The sequence below is a fragment of the Castor canadensis genome, chromosome 14, assembly GCF_047511655.1.
Source record: "Castor canadensis chromosome 14, mCasCan1.hap1v2, whole genome shotgun sequence".
Lineage (NCBI taxonomy): Eukaryota > Metazoa > Chordata > Mammalia > Rodentia > Castoridae > Castor > Castor canadensis.
The window spans coordinates 1491302-1505809 of NC_133399.1; the positions used below are offsets into that span (position 1 = coordinate 1491302).

Sequence of the window (14508 nt, forward strand, 5' to 3'; positions counted from 1 at the left end):
GTGCTGCTTTCATTTATCAAATTTGTCAAGCCTTTCTTTCTCAATGACCACTTTTTTGTCTCTGTCCCAACACAGTGACAAGCTTCCCAGCACTCCCTGAGCTGTGATTGTCCCTTGATTTTTTTGGCTTGCTCAATCTCAAATTCTGCTTGGTTGCAGGTGGCTAGTAGGGGTAATCTGATCTCTCTGCTTGCATAGGCCTGATACTCCAGTTATTTTTGAGATAAGTTTTCACTTTTTGCCCTGGGCTAGTCTGGACTGCAATCTCCTATTTATCTTTTCTGATGTAGCAGGTATGAGAGGTGCATGTCTCCACAACCAGATTTTTATGTTGAAATAAGGTCTCGTAAAATTTTTGCTCGGGTAGCTCTTGCCTGGGATCTTCCTGATGTCAGTCTCCCACATAGCTGAGATGAAGGGGCATGCCACTATTGATTGACATGGGGTCTTGAGACCTTTTTGCACAGGCTGGCCTTCAGTCACTATCCTCCCAATCTTTGCCTCCTGAGCACCTTGGATTCCAGGCATGAGCCACAAGCACCCAATAGCACAGAAGTTTTTTAAGTGGAAAATTGTTAATGAAAAGCTTTAAAGGACTCAACAACATAGTGATGTACAGGCGGGTACTTAAAAATTTAGAAAAAGTAATTGAGAAGATAAGAGCAGTGGATAATATATACAAATGTGAGAATGATCAGATTAGGTGCAGATTAAAAGGGAAGAATCAAGTGAAGAATAAAATGCAAGTTTAAAAGGTAGGGGTTATTAGTTGGAGTGAATATAACAGTACTAGAGAAAGTAAAAGTACCATATTCATTGAAGTAATTCCCACAATGTAAACTGAGATCATACTGGAAAAACAGTATAAATTTGCCTCAGATCCTTTACATTTTAGGAAAGCATATGTTTTACCTTAAGAAGTTTTGTTTCTCTTAGAATGAATTTCATCCGTAAACCCATGCAGAGAATGTTTAGCTTGCCTTAACAAGATGATGTAGCACTTAGGAACAAAGATGCAGCCTAGGAACACTGAACTGGAGGACAAGATAGAAAAGACCTCCATGGCCATCATGATCTTCCCTTTGGTGCTGTGGTAGACAGGGAGGAAGGTGACCCAGACACTGCAGAACTCCAGCATGCTGAATGTCAGGAACTTGGCTTCATTAAATGTGTCAGGCAGGTTCCTGGCCAAGAAAGCCACAGTGAAGCTTGCCAGGGCCAGGGAGCCCAGGTGTCCCAGGACACAGTAGAAGGCAGTGAGGGAGCCCTTGTTGCACAGGATGATGATGTGTCCATGTTCAGAGTGTGCATCTGTGTCAATAAAAGGAGGAGAGGTTGCAGCCAGGTTCCACAGAGAGTCAGTTGGATGAGGATGCTGATGGGATGATGAAGTTAGTTACCCCTGACAGCAACAACTGCTTCATCCTTCTCCCTGAAGTAAGGACCATGAAGGCCAGAACCACAGCAATAGTCTTGGCCAAAACAGCAGAAACAGCCATGGTAAACCAGCTCCAAATGTGGTCTGCTGGAGGATGCAGGTGGCTATGTTGGGATGTTCAATGAAGAGCAAGGAGCAGAGAAAACAGCAGGTGAGGGAGATGAGCAAGGTGTAGCTGAGAGCCCTGTTGTTGGCCTTGGCAATGGGAGTTTCTTGGTGCTTCACTAAAACCCCAAGAACAACAGCTGTGCGCACAGAGAGGCGTAGAGCCATGCAGGCCAGAACCATCCCCAAAGAGTCATCATAATCTGGAAAGCTCGCAGCTTTTAGGAGGCAGTGGTTTTGTTCTGTGCTGGCGTACTGATGATCTGGACACCTCATACACTGGTCCCTATCTGGTGAGGTATGTGAATTACTATTAGTGATTTTTTTGCATTTTCCTTTCACCCCAGTCTACTCTCCTGAAGTAGCTCATTTTGCTAGATTAACTAAACAGTCCTCCTTTGTTACTTTAGACACCTAATACAATAATGCTATATAGTGAGAAATTCCAAATGAATACCACCCATGTTCTCATGGTGGCACGAACTAAGCTGTCATTTCTTCAGATTTATATGGCATATTTACAACATCAAAAATTCTAAAGGATATACTTACCATAGTAATTGAAATCTGTATCATACAGCTGTGCTTTTTCATTAAAAATCATACCGCTAATACAAAGGAGACAATTTGATAAGTTCCAGGGCAATAGAGGTGGATAACATGTTACTCATCTGGTGAGGTTCTCCCTTCATAGAACAAGTTTTATTTTTCACCGGAAGCATGCTAGAATTAGACAGCAGTGCGATTGAATCGATACATGTATTTGGAGAGTATAAGAGTTTTTCAATATGAGCCCTTCCAACCAGAAACATGCCTTAACCCTTTACTCTTTCTAGTCTGTTTTTATACATTTATAGGTTCTTGAATAATTTTAATTAAAATCTTTTATAACAATCATGATTTTTAAGTCATAGGAATTTTATAGCTATGACATAATAAATGTCATCTTTGAAATGTTCACTGGCTCTTGATTTAGATGAGGAAATGAATCAGTTTTGGTGGGACTGGGGTTTGCACTCAGGGCTTCACGCTTGCGAAGCAGAAGCTGCATTGCTTGAGCCACTCCTCCAGTCCAGTTTGCTCTGTTTATTTTGAAGATGGGGTCTCCTGAAATATTTTCTTAGGCTGGCTTTGAACCACATTGCTTCTGACCTCAGCCTCCCAAGTAGCTAGATAAATCAGTTTTTTGAATATTAACTTTGGGTTCAGTCAGAAACAAATCAAATGATAAACTCAGTTAGTTAGCTAGATTTTATAATTTCCCAATATTGTTAGGTAAAAATATCAGTCTTATTGGTTCTGTTTAATAAATGGATTCTTTTTATTTGTTTTGCTGATAGTGTTGCACTGGTCAGGATCCAACATAATGTGTGCCAGATGTGGTCCTTTTGAGCATTCTTTGTCTCATTCTGGTTCTAGCATTGACCCGCAGTGTGTGATGCTTGTTTTGAGATTCTGTAAAATCTTGTATGGGATTAAGGTGATTAACACCTAATCCTAATTTATTAAGACCTGTTTCTGTTGTTATTCATTTGTAAGTCTTGAATGAGTATTGAATTTAATTATACATTAATGTTGTTAGTAATATTATTCTTTTTGCAGAAACTAGTTTATTAAGTTATACTGCAATACCACATTTGATCAGGTCATACCCTTCTTAAAATACCAAAATTTGGAATAGAAAATGTGTTTTTATCACAAAATGAAAGTAACCTATGAAATTCTTTTCACAGAACATCATACTCAAATATGTAAGCCAAGATCAGCTATTGTCATAAAATGAATTGGACTGTCCCATATTTTCTGTTATTTGAAGGAATTTGAGAAAATAATTCAATATTTCTCTACTGAGGAGCTTGGTGACTTTAAAACTTTGTGGGAAATGAATGAACTCTGGGTTGTACTTCATAGTATATCTAGGAGTTTGGAAATATTTTGCTTTTTATTTTGTCATACCAGGGGTTGTTCCAGGCCCCGAGCCCCTGTGCAAGTGCTCTAATCCAGAAATACACTCACAGCCATTGAGGATTTTTTGTTCCTTACTGGCATAGTTGACAGCTTCACTTACCTGAATCTTATCTGTATTTTTAAATTTATTAATATAATATTTTTATATTATACTTTCATGGTCTTCTTTCCAATTTCACTCTTTCTGGTGGTCAGTTTTATCAAAGGCATATCAAATTCATTTTTCAGAATACACTTTCAGTTTGCCTTATACTCCTTGTGTCTTTTATTTTCTCATGTTTCCAGTCATATTTTTTGTTTGCTTTTCTTTTTGAGATAGGATCTCTGTGGGTACGGCAGGATGGCTTCAAACTGGCTCTGTAGCCCGGGCAAGCTTGAAGTCATGATCCTTTGTCTCGTCAGAGTGCAGAGATTACAGGTGTGAACCACCATGAAGGCTTAATTTTCTAGGTTCTTTTCATTCAGTATACTGTTCCTTTTCTATGACTACTGCATATGTAGCACTTCAGGCATAGTTCATTGATGTATACATGATAGATGATATATATATATATATGTACATATGTATGTTTAACTTTAGTATACAAGAAAAGATTTAATTGCACTCCACAAAATTTCCTCATAACATTTGCATCTTAGACTGTTGATAATATGTGCTTTAATTTCTTCTTTAACCTAGGATGTTGGCAGGTGTATTTCTTAAGCTGTAGGAGTGAAGGAGATTAGTGGGTGCAGTACTGGTCCATTTTAAGTGGATGAAACACTGATATGGACGTACCATGAATTCCACATGTACATTGAATACTACTGCAAATAGACTGCATTTGGTGTTATCCTGGCCGTCTCAATGTTTCTAAGCAAATATTGAAATCATACTAATGTGCTGTAAAATTGAGGTACATGCGAACCTAAGAAACCTCTTGCCATTGCTTGAAGTGGGGTGGGGAGGGGACGAGGGGGAGAGACCAAGGGGGCAATGTGACCAATATACAACATAAATCTAATCAGAATTGTCACATGAACCCCCCATATAATGAATATCCTAATAAAAAATTTAACAATTAAATGATTATGAAGTTAAAAAAAAAGAATTAGGAAATCCTGATATGGATGCAGTCCTAACAGGTCAATAGGTATTATCCCGATTGTGACCACTACCAACATGGCATTTATAGTGTCCAGAAAGTTTCAATATTGGGTTTTGCCTCTTCTTTACATCACAACCCAACCTTTGTTCCCACATGCTCTGTCTTTCAGTGTGATGGAAATGTACATTTACCTCCAGTCCCTATCATGCGCATTGGTGACATGCAATTTTTGCCATTTTTACTAGCCTAAGAACTTATCCCTTACTGCTTTCATCTGATACTCATGAGTAGAATTCTACCAGACCCACACAGAGTGTGGGTAACATGACTTCCCTCTCCTGTATGTCTCTGTGCACGTGTTGGTGGAAGGCCCACGGCACTGCCTTGAATTCATGTCGTTATGTTGTGTCCCACTCACCTTTGAAATAGTGGAAAGTAGAGCTAAAATCATTCACTGAAGTTTTAAAAGTATGCTAGGTAGCAGTTTTCAACAAAACACTTTCTGAGCTTGCTTCTGTGTCCAGAAAAATGCTGGGCACTCGGAAAGTAAAGCTGTACAAGATCCATGTTTTCCTGGTGAACTGAGTGTAGTTAGAACCAACATGAAGACTTGGTCCTTGGTAATACTTTGTGTTTCGTTCCAGAATAGAGATGAAACTTATGTTGCTGGCAGTTTAAAATGGGGATTTCTTGAGATAATAATGCCTAAAATGGACTAGAAAAAATGAATCGAATATGTAATCAAGGCCATGGGCTGTGTTATTTTAATGAGCCCATATTATCAATAGCTGTAATTAACTTTTGAACTGAAGAAAGGAAGACTTTTCTCTCAGAAGTCCTATTAAAGGTCTTTTCCATGGTCTTGGATGGATTAGGAACATTAGGGAGAAGTGGAGTTTCTCTGTAAGTCATAGATTTACCTGTCCCATTGGAAATCTCATTCTCTGGGCAAGATGTGAAATCATAGTAACATGCAGCCTTTCCCTCCTGAGGGCATTTCCTGAATCCAGGATCACAACTCTCATTGTAAACAGCGTGAGGAGATATGTGTTGTTAAGTGTTCAGACTTTTACCCAAACTGCCAACTGTTCCGTGTTTTAGAGAGTTGTCATTAGCAGTCATCATGTAAGTCCAATCAATTGACTGGACGTTGTTAGAGTTTGGATATGGATATACCCCAAAGACTCACAGCCCATGGTGCTGTTTATTGGTAGGGGCCTAGTGTTAGGAAATTAGCTAAATATCTGATAGGCAAATCTTATGGCACTGCCTTGAATTCATATCAATGCGACTTGTCTGTCCTACTCACCTGTAATTCAGTGGATGGCATGGAAGGAAAATCAGTCATTGAAGTTTTAAAAGCCTGATTTAGAGCAACGACACCCCCTTGAGGGGGTGTGGTACCCCAGGCTCAGGAAATCATTATTTTTTCTTTTCCAGCTGCCATGAGGGGTGGGTCTTCCTCTGACACATGCTCCTTTGATGACGCACTGTTCTCCACAGACCCCAAAGCAGCAGGTCAACTAACCATGGACTGAAACACCCACAACGGTAAACCAAATAATCCTTTCCATCTTGTAAATGGATTCTCTCAGGTATTTTGCCTCAGTGATAGAAAGATGACTAACATGGATTTAAAAAAAATTAGTTAATTTACATTACTAGGGTTTAAACTCAGGGCTTTGTGCCTGCCACATGAGCCATTCTTCAAAATTCCAGTGTTATTTATATTTCTATAAAAATATAAATACATGAACATTTAGAAAGAAATTGGTAAATAAATGTGATCCTTTTCCATCCACAAGTCTCTTTAGAAGAAATTTCTTAAATCGGGATTAGTTAAATGTCATTGCTGGGCCATTAATGAGCACAAGGGGCAGAAAATCCAGCACAAAATTTTGTATATTTACATGTAATTCAAACATTCATCATTAGATTCACCCACCTTTGTAATTCCTGTAGCCCACTCCATCATATCTTTTGATAAAGAAAATTGTTGACCATGTGGGGCATATGGAGAAAATTTCCTACTTTCACTTCAAGTCCAAGACCTTCTGGAAAATTCCAAACATTGAGAATGTCATACTCTACCTCCAACTTCCTTTTGTCATCCAAAATCACTTGGTCTCCTGCAGGATTGGTAAACTGGACGCTCTTCAGGAAGTGGTGCAGCGATAAGAGATGTGTCATTCTATGGTGAAAGGTGTCCCAGAGTTAAGACAGAAACCTGAAGAATGCAAAGTCCCTTATTGGTCTTAATCCCTGCTTCATAATTCAAGGTCAACACAGATATCCAATGAAGTAAAAAGATGAAAGCCTATGGAAAGTTGATGTATTGTAATTTGTCTTAATCTTCAGGGTAAGATCAAAAGACACAATTTCAAGAGAAACCACATCCATCCAAAAGTCATGAATGACAAATCTCTACTTTCTAGATAAAGCTTGCCACAAAAATATGTTTTATGCACGTCTTCAGTGTTTCCATTTAATGCCTAAAGTGGAGAGAGATGATGGTAAGAGATCAGATTTGAAGCATCCACTGTTTTGACACTGTGATGAAGAAATTCAGATAACTAAGGAGAGAGTATATTCTGAGACAGAAAGGGAGGAAGAGCTTTGGGCCCCGTGAAAGAGGTAGTAGGACACTATCAAACGAAGAAGAATCATATGCATCTGAGAAAAAAAGCATAAAATCCCAAGCTCCACCCATCTTCCATTGGGTGGGGTGGGGCACCAGAGATATGAACAAAAGGTAAGAAAAGAGCCCTGGGGCAAGCTGCCATTACCAGCTGACGAATATGTCCATACCTCTCACAAGCCTTAAATCCACACGGGGCTTGGTGAGACAGACACCAACTGAGATTCAGTGTGGATGCACCAATCTTGCACTGATTGAAATTCTTCACAGACCTGATTCATGTGAGTTCAGGGTGAGTCTGTGTCCTCCACATGACTAAAGGGCCCAAGTGGTAGAATTGGGAGTGGAGGGCAGCATAAATTTTAGGTGGAGTGTGTCAATCATGTGTTTTGAGTTGTCACCTGCTTGGTACAACCCCACTCATGTATGGCAGCCCTGCCCACTCATAACTTAGTATTGCAATAGGAAATCCAACCTCCTCATCTATGGAGGATGTGCAGGCCCAAAGAACTCCACCAGCAGGATGCTTGCTAAGAGAATTGGCCTGGACCATGTGGTCTGAGCTACCTCCCTTCACCATTCCCTGAGGGCGTCCTTGCTTGTGGTGGGCAGCTATGCCCATGAGACAACAATCCAGCAAGTTGTTCCCCGGCCATCTACTAAGGTTGTGTGACCCCTCATGTACCTGAGGCTAGCAGCTTACATGTGTTGCAAAAACCTCTTTTCTGAGAAAACTGTCCTGAGAAGCTGAAATCCTCTAGAGGTGCAACCCACACCTCTGAATATGTTCCCATAACAACTGTGTCAAGAGAGACTAGCACTACCTACAATTGGAACTCAAGACAGAGCTCTGTGGACCAAAGATGGAAGGACTGGACCCCTGGATAAAGGCCAGACAGTGTCAGATCTTCTATTCAGCAAGAAATACCAAACACTATTTTTAAACTTATTTTTTTTAATTTATTTTTTCTTTGTTTGAATTTTTATTTTTAAATTTAATTTTTTTGTTTATTTATTCATATGTGCATACATTGTTTGGGCCATCTCTCCCTCCTGTCCCCCACCCCTTCCCTCTCCCCCAACCCCTGTCACTTCCAGGCAGAAAATGTTCTGCCCTCTTCTCCAATTTTGTTGAAGAGAAGACATAAGCAATAATAAGGAAGACAAAGCATTTTTGCTAGCTGAGATAAGGATAGCTATACAGAGAGATTCCTAGCATTGCTTCCATGCACAAGTGTGTTACAACCCAAACTTGTTCATGTCTACTTGACCTCTTCACTACTTCCCAGTCACCTTCCCATAGTGACCTCTGTCATTATAAGGTTACTATATTAGCTCCTCTACAGTGGGCACATCAAAACTTTCAAATTTTGGGCTTTCTTACCTTTTCCTATTCCTCCTGTGTGTTTTCTCCCCTTAGCCTGTGACCCATGTCCAGTAATATTACTGCATTTGTTTTAGGTCTACAATCCACATATGAGGGAGAACATATGATGTTTGGTCTTCTGAGCCTGGCTACCTTCACTTAAGATGATGTTCTCCAGTTCCACCCATTTACTTGTGAATGATAAGATTTCATTCTTCATGGCTGAGTAAAATTCCATTGTGTATAAATACCACATTTTCTTAATCCATTCATCAGTAGTGGGACATCGTGGCTGTTTCCATAACTTGGCTATTGTAAATAGTGCCTCAATAAACATGGGTGTGCAAGTGCCTCTGGAGTAACCTGTGTCACAGTCTTTTGGGTATATCCCCAAGAGTGGTATTGCTGGATCATATGGCAGATCTATGTTTAGTTTTTTAAGAAGCCTCCATATTGTTTTCCAAAGTGGTTGTACTAGCTTACATTGCCGCCAGCAGGGTATGAGGGTTCCTTTCTCCCACATCCTCACCAACATTTGTTGTTGTTGGTGTTTTTGATGCTAGGTATTGTAACAGGGGTGAGGTGGAATCTTAGTGTGGTTTTGATTTGCATTTCCTTTATGGCCAGAGATGGTGAGCAATTTTTCATGATTTTTGGCCATTTGGATTTCTTCCTTTGAAAAAGTTCTGTTTAGTTCAGTTGCCCACTTCTTTATTGGTTTATTGATTTTGGGGGAGTTTAGTTTTTTGAACTCCCTGTATATTCTGGTTATCCATCCTTTGTCTGATGTATAGCTTTTTATTTCTCTTTTTGTCCTTAGTTCCTGAATTTCCCTGTTATAACCATACAGTGGTCATTCATGCTATTATTTCCTATACCTACCTCCCACTGTCCATCTCTTTATACTTGCCTCCCTTCCCTTGACCCCCTTATGTTACTCAGTTTCCATTCTTACATTCTCAACCAGTGTAAAGCTCCTAATCATCCCCCTAGGGAGTAGATTTTGTTCCCACACAACCTTATTTGGGAGGCAGGTAAGGCTTTGAACTGTTTCTTACTTATTCAAATATTTGGTTTATTGTTGAGTCTTTGACTTCATTACTAAACTAGGTTCTTACAAATATGTGAGGAAGTAAAAGAGAAACAGCCCAACAGGTGCAAAATCACAGTACTGAGACTTAAATATGAAAAAGCAAGGCATTGTCATCCCTTCAAAATCTCAGGATGACTCAATGACTGAATTAAAAGATAATGAATTAACTGAAATGTTAGATAGAGAATATAAAATCTACCATTAAAAATCAATAACCTCAGAGAGGATTCAAATAAAAGAGAAATGAAGTTATTTGATCAATTCAAAACTGATACAGAAAAGTCAGCAACATGCACAGGAAATTCAGTAAGGAAATGGAAATTATGAAAACACCCAAATAGGAATGTTAGAAATGAAAACTTCAATAAGTGAAATAAAAACAGCTGTGAATAGTGTTATCACAAGACAAGAGCAAGCAAAAGAAAGAATATCAGAGATGTAGGAGAAGATCAAGGAGCTCTTGTTCTCAGACAATCACAAAGAAAAAACCTGAATACCTATGATTGCAACACACAAGAACTGGGTGGCATGATTGAAGAACAAACCTAAGAATTCACTTGGTGGAAGGAGCTGAAATACAAACTAATGGCACAGGGAAACTATTCAATGAAATCGAAGCAGAACATTACCCAAGTCTAGGTAATGATATGGACACCCTTGTTCAGGAAGCATGTGAACTCCAAATAGACATGACCAGAAAAGAACCACTCTATATCCTATATCCTAATTACAGTTCAGACATTTGAGAACAACGAAAGCAATATGCTGGAAGACAAAAATGCCAGATTGCATAGAAAGATAAACAAATAAGAATCACCATAGGCCTCTCAGTACAAACCTAAAAACATGGAGTAATAGAATTCAAACTCTGAGAGAGAGTAACTACCAACCAAGAAGACCATGTCCAACAAGTCTATCCTTCAGATTCATTGGAGAAATAAACAACTTCCAGGATAAGGATAAGCTACATCAGTTTATGTCCACCAAGCCTGTATAGCAAAAGAAACCAATGGGACTAATTCACACAGAAGAGGAAGAAAAACACTTGCAAACACGAGAAGTCAGGAAAAAGAATATTCAAGGGGAAATTGCCAAACCCAGCAAAAGTAGCAAAGTATCAAGCACTTTCAACTCAACAAAGCAGCAAAATGTAAAGACAAATAAAGGCAAAAGTAAAGAACAATCAAAACTGGACTCAGTGTAAAAAAATCAATGGAAATGCAGGAATAAATAAATACATCTGAGTCATAATCCTAAATGTGAGTGGACTAATCTATCTAATCAAAAGACACAGATTGACTGGACCAAAAAATCAGATCCAACAATTTGTTGTTTACAAGAAATATACCTCACAAACGAAGACACAAATAAACTAAAAGTGATATGATGGAAAAGTTATACCAAGCATGCAAAATTTGAAAGCAAGTAGGAGTATCTACTCTTATATTAGACAAAGCAGATTTTAAGTGAAAATCCATAAAATATAAAGTCTCAACATACTAATAGAGGGAGCAGTCCAGCAAGAAGATGTAACAATTCCAAGTGTATATGCAGCCAATATCAGTGCACACGAGTTAATAAAGCAAACACTACTGAGCATCAAGGGACAGATAGGTGCAAATACAAAAATAGTAAGAGATACCGACACCCCACTCTCTTCAATAGACAGAACATCCAGACAAAATTTAAAGATATCTGAGAACATAACAATACCATGGGTGACATGGAGTTAGCAGATATTTATAAAGTATTCCACTCTATAGCAACAGGTTACACATTTTTCTCAGCAGCCCACAGAGCTTTCTCAAAAATAGATCACATCGATGCAATAAAGCAAATCTCAAGAAAGAAAAAATCAAAATAATCCTCTGAATCCTAAGATCATAAAGAAGTAAAATTAGCAACAGAAACTACAAAAAGCATTCAAACTCATGGGGATTGAGCCACACGCTTGAGAACTATCAAAAAGTCATTGAATAAACTAGGAAAGAAATCGAGAAATTCCTTGATTCAAGTGAAAATGAACACAACTTTCCAGATCCTGTGAGACACAGCAAAGGCAGAATAAAGAGGTAAGTTTTTAGCCGAGTGCCCACATCAGAAAACTAGACACCTGACATAAACAACCTGGTGAAATATCTCAAAGTTTTAGAAAAACAAGAAGGTGATCTGAAAAGGAGTGATTGTATACTAAATGAAAGAATGGGAAAACACTGAAACAGGAAGGCATAGGTAATAACTTCTTGAATAGGACTCCAGTAGCTCAGCAACTAAGAGAAACAATTGACAAATAGGACCGCATCAAACTAACAAGCTCTGAACAGTAAAGGAAACAATCACTTGACTGTAGAGACAGCCTACAGAATGGGAGAAAATATTTTGTTCTATACATCTGACAAGAGATTGTGAATAAGAATACACAGGGAGCTTAGCCACTCACAAAGAATCAAGAACCCAATGAGCAAATGGGAAAATGATCTGAAGAGACAATCCACAAAAGAGGAAGTACAAATGGCCAATAATTACATGACAAAACCCCAACATCCTTAGTATAAAGGAAGTGCAAATCAAAACAACGTTGGTATTTCACTTCACTCCATTCAGAACAGTTATCATCAAAAACGCAAACAACAACAAATGCTGCCAAGGATGCAGGGAAAGGAGTTCTCATCCACTGCTGGTGGGAATGTAAATTTGTGCCACTACTCTAGAAAACAGTATGGCGATTCCCCCTAACACTAAAAATAGGACTACCATATGATGCAGTGATACTTCTCCTGGGCACATACCAAAAGGAAGGTAATTCAGGATAATAGGAACACTTGCACATCCATGTTTACTGCAGCACTATTTACAATAACCTAGATATGGAAAAATCCCAGATGTACTACAAGTGATGAATTTATTAAGAAATGTGTATAGATATAGAATGGAATGTTATCTAGACACTAAGAAGAATGAAATTATTTTGCTTGCAGACAAATGCATAGAACTGAATATCATCGTATTAAGTGAACTAATCGAAGCTCTGAATGGCAAAGGTCATGTTTCCATCATGAGGAAGCTAGACCTAAAAGACAAATATATACATAAATACATATATGATCTTTATACACATATACATATGTTTGTATTGCAAAGGACCGAGGGAGAACATTATTGCAACAGTGTGTTCTCTTAGGGGATTAGGGGAAGGCAAGAGAGGAAAAGAAAATGATAGAGAATGAAAGACAATAATATCAAAATACATTGCAATCTGTGTATGAAGATAACATTATAAAATGCACAGAAAGCTGTAAAATAATAGGGGAGCAGGGTGATAGAGAAAGAATAAGTAATAGATGGGGTTAATTTAATCAAAGTTCAATACATACATGTGTGAAATGCCATAGTGAAATCCCATTTAGCAATCCATATACACACCTAGAAATGAAGGCCAGTTGATGGAGTGACTCAAGTAGTAGAGTGACTGCCTGGCAAATGTGAGGTTCTAACTTCAAACCCCAGTACTGCCAAAAAAATGAAGGACAGTGAGGTAAAACAGGTCCTGCCTGGGAAGGGTACCTGTGGAATGGGTGAGGGTAAACTGAGATGGCTTAAGAGGTGGAATATGGTTGGTGCACTTTGTATATATGTAGGAAAAGTGAATGATAAAACCTGTTGAGCTTGTTCTAAGAAGGCAGGAGAGGTGATGAGAAAGAATGATGAAGGGGTGAATATAATTATTATGCATTGTAAACACATGTGTAAGTGTCACAGTGAATACCCCCTAGAACTAATATGTGCTAATAAAAATGTAAGAAAAAGGGAGTATTTGGAAATAAATTACAAAAATTAGGGCAGAAATTAATGAAATAGAGCCCAAGGAATTACACAACAAACTAATGGAACAAAATTGGTTTGAAAAGATAAACAAGATTGACAGACTTTTTTGCAAACTAACCAAAAGAAGATGGGAGAAGACCCAAGTTAATAAAATCAGATCTGAAAAAGGGAACATTACAACAGACAATCAATGAAATTCAGAAGATCCCATGGGAAATTTTTGAAAACTTATACTCCAGCAAAGTGGAAGTTCAAGAAGAAATTGATAAATTTTCTAGCATATATCACCTGCCAAAATTGAACCAAGAAGACATAAACAACTTGAACAGATTTTAAAGAGGCAATTGAAACACTGATGAAGAACTCCCAACAAAGAAAAGCTCAGTTCTAGATGGATTCACTGCTTAATCCTACCAGACCTTTAAAGTAGATCTAACCACAGTGCCCCAGAAACTATTCCAAAAAATACGCAGGGAAGTTGTACTGACAAAGTCATTCTATGAAACCAGTATTAATTGTAACACCAAAATCAGATAAAGATACATCAAAATCCTCATAAAATAGTCACAAAATCCTCAATAAAATACTTGCAAACCAAATTGAACAGCAAATTAAAATGAGCATACACCATGATCCAAGAAGATTTCATTCCAGTGGTGCAAAATGGTCCAACACATATACACATCAATGAATATAATACAACACATCAACAGAATCAAGGACAAAAACAACATGACCATCAAAATTGATGCAGAAAAAGTATTTGGCTGGATTTCATTGGCATTTGTTATGATAGCCCCCTTTTCATCTTTAATTTTATTAATTTGAGTCTTTTCCCTCCTTCTTCTGGTAAGATTGGCTAAAGGTTTAATTAAACTTATTTATCTTTTTGAAGAACCACCTTTTTGTTTCATTCATTCTCTGTATGGTTTTATGGTCTCTTTCTAAGTTTTATTTCTTCCATCAGTTATTTTGGGTTTGACTTGT

At 38.2% G+C, this 14508-nt stretch overlaps 1 pseudogene; it reads right to left on the reverse strand.

The window, feature by feature from the left end:
* Positions 1-913: 913 nt before the first annotated feature.
* LOC109679576 (vomeronasal type-2 receptor 116-like) lies at positions 914-6789 on the reverse strand (annotated as a pseudogene).
* Positions 6790-14508: the final 7719 nt, after the last annotated feature.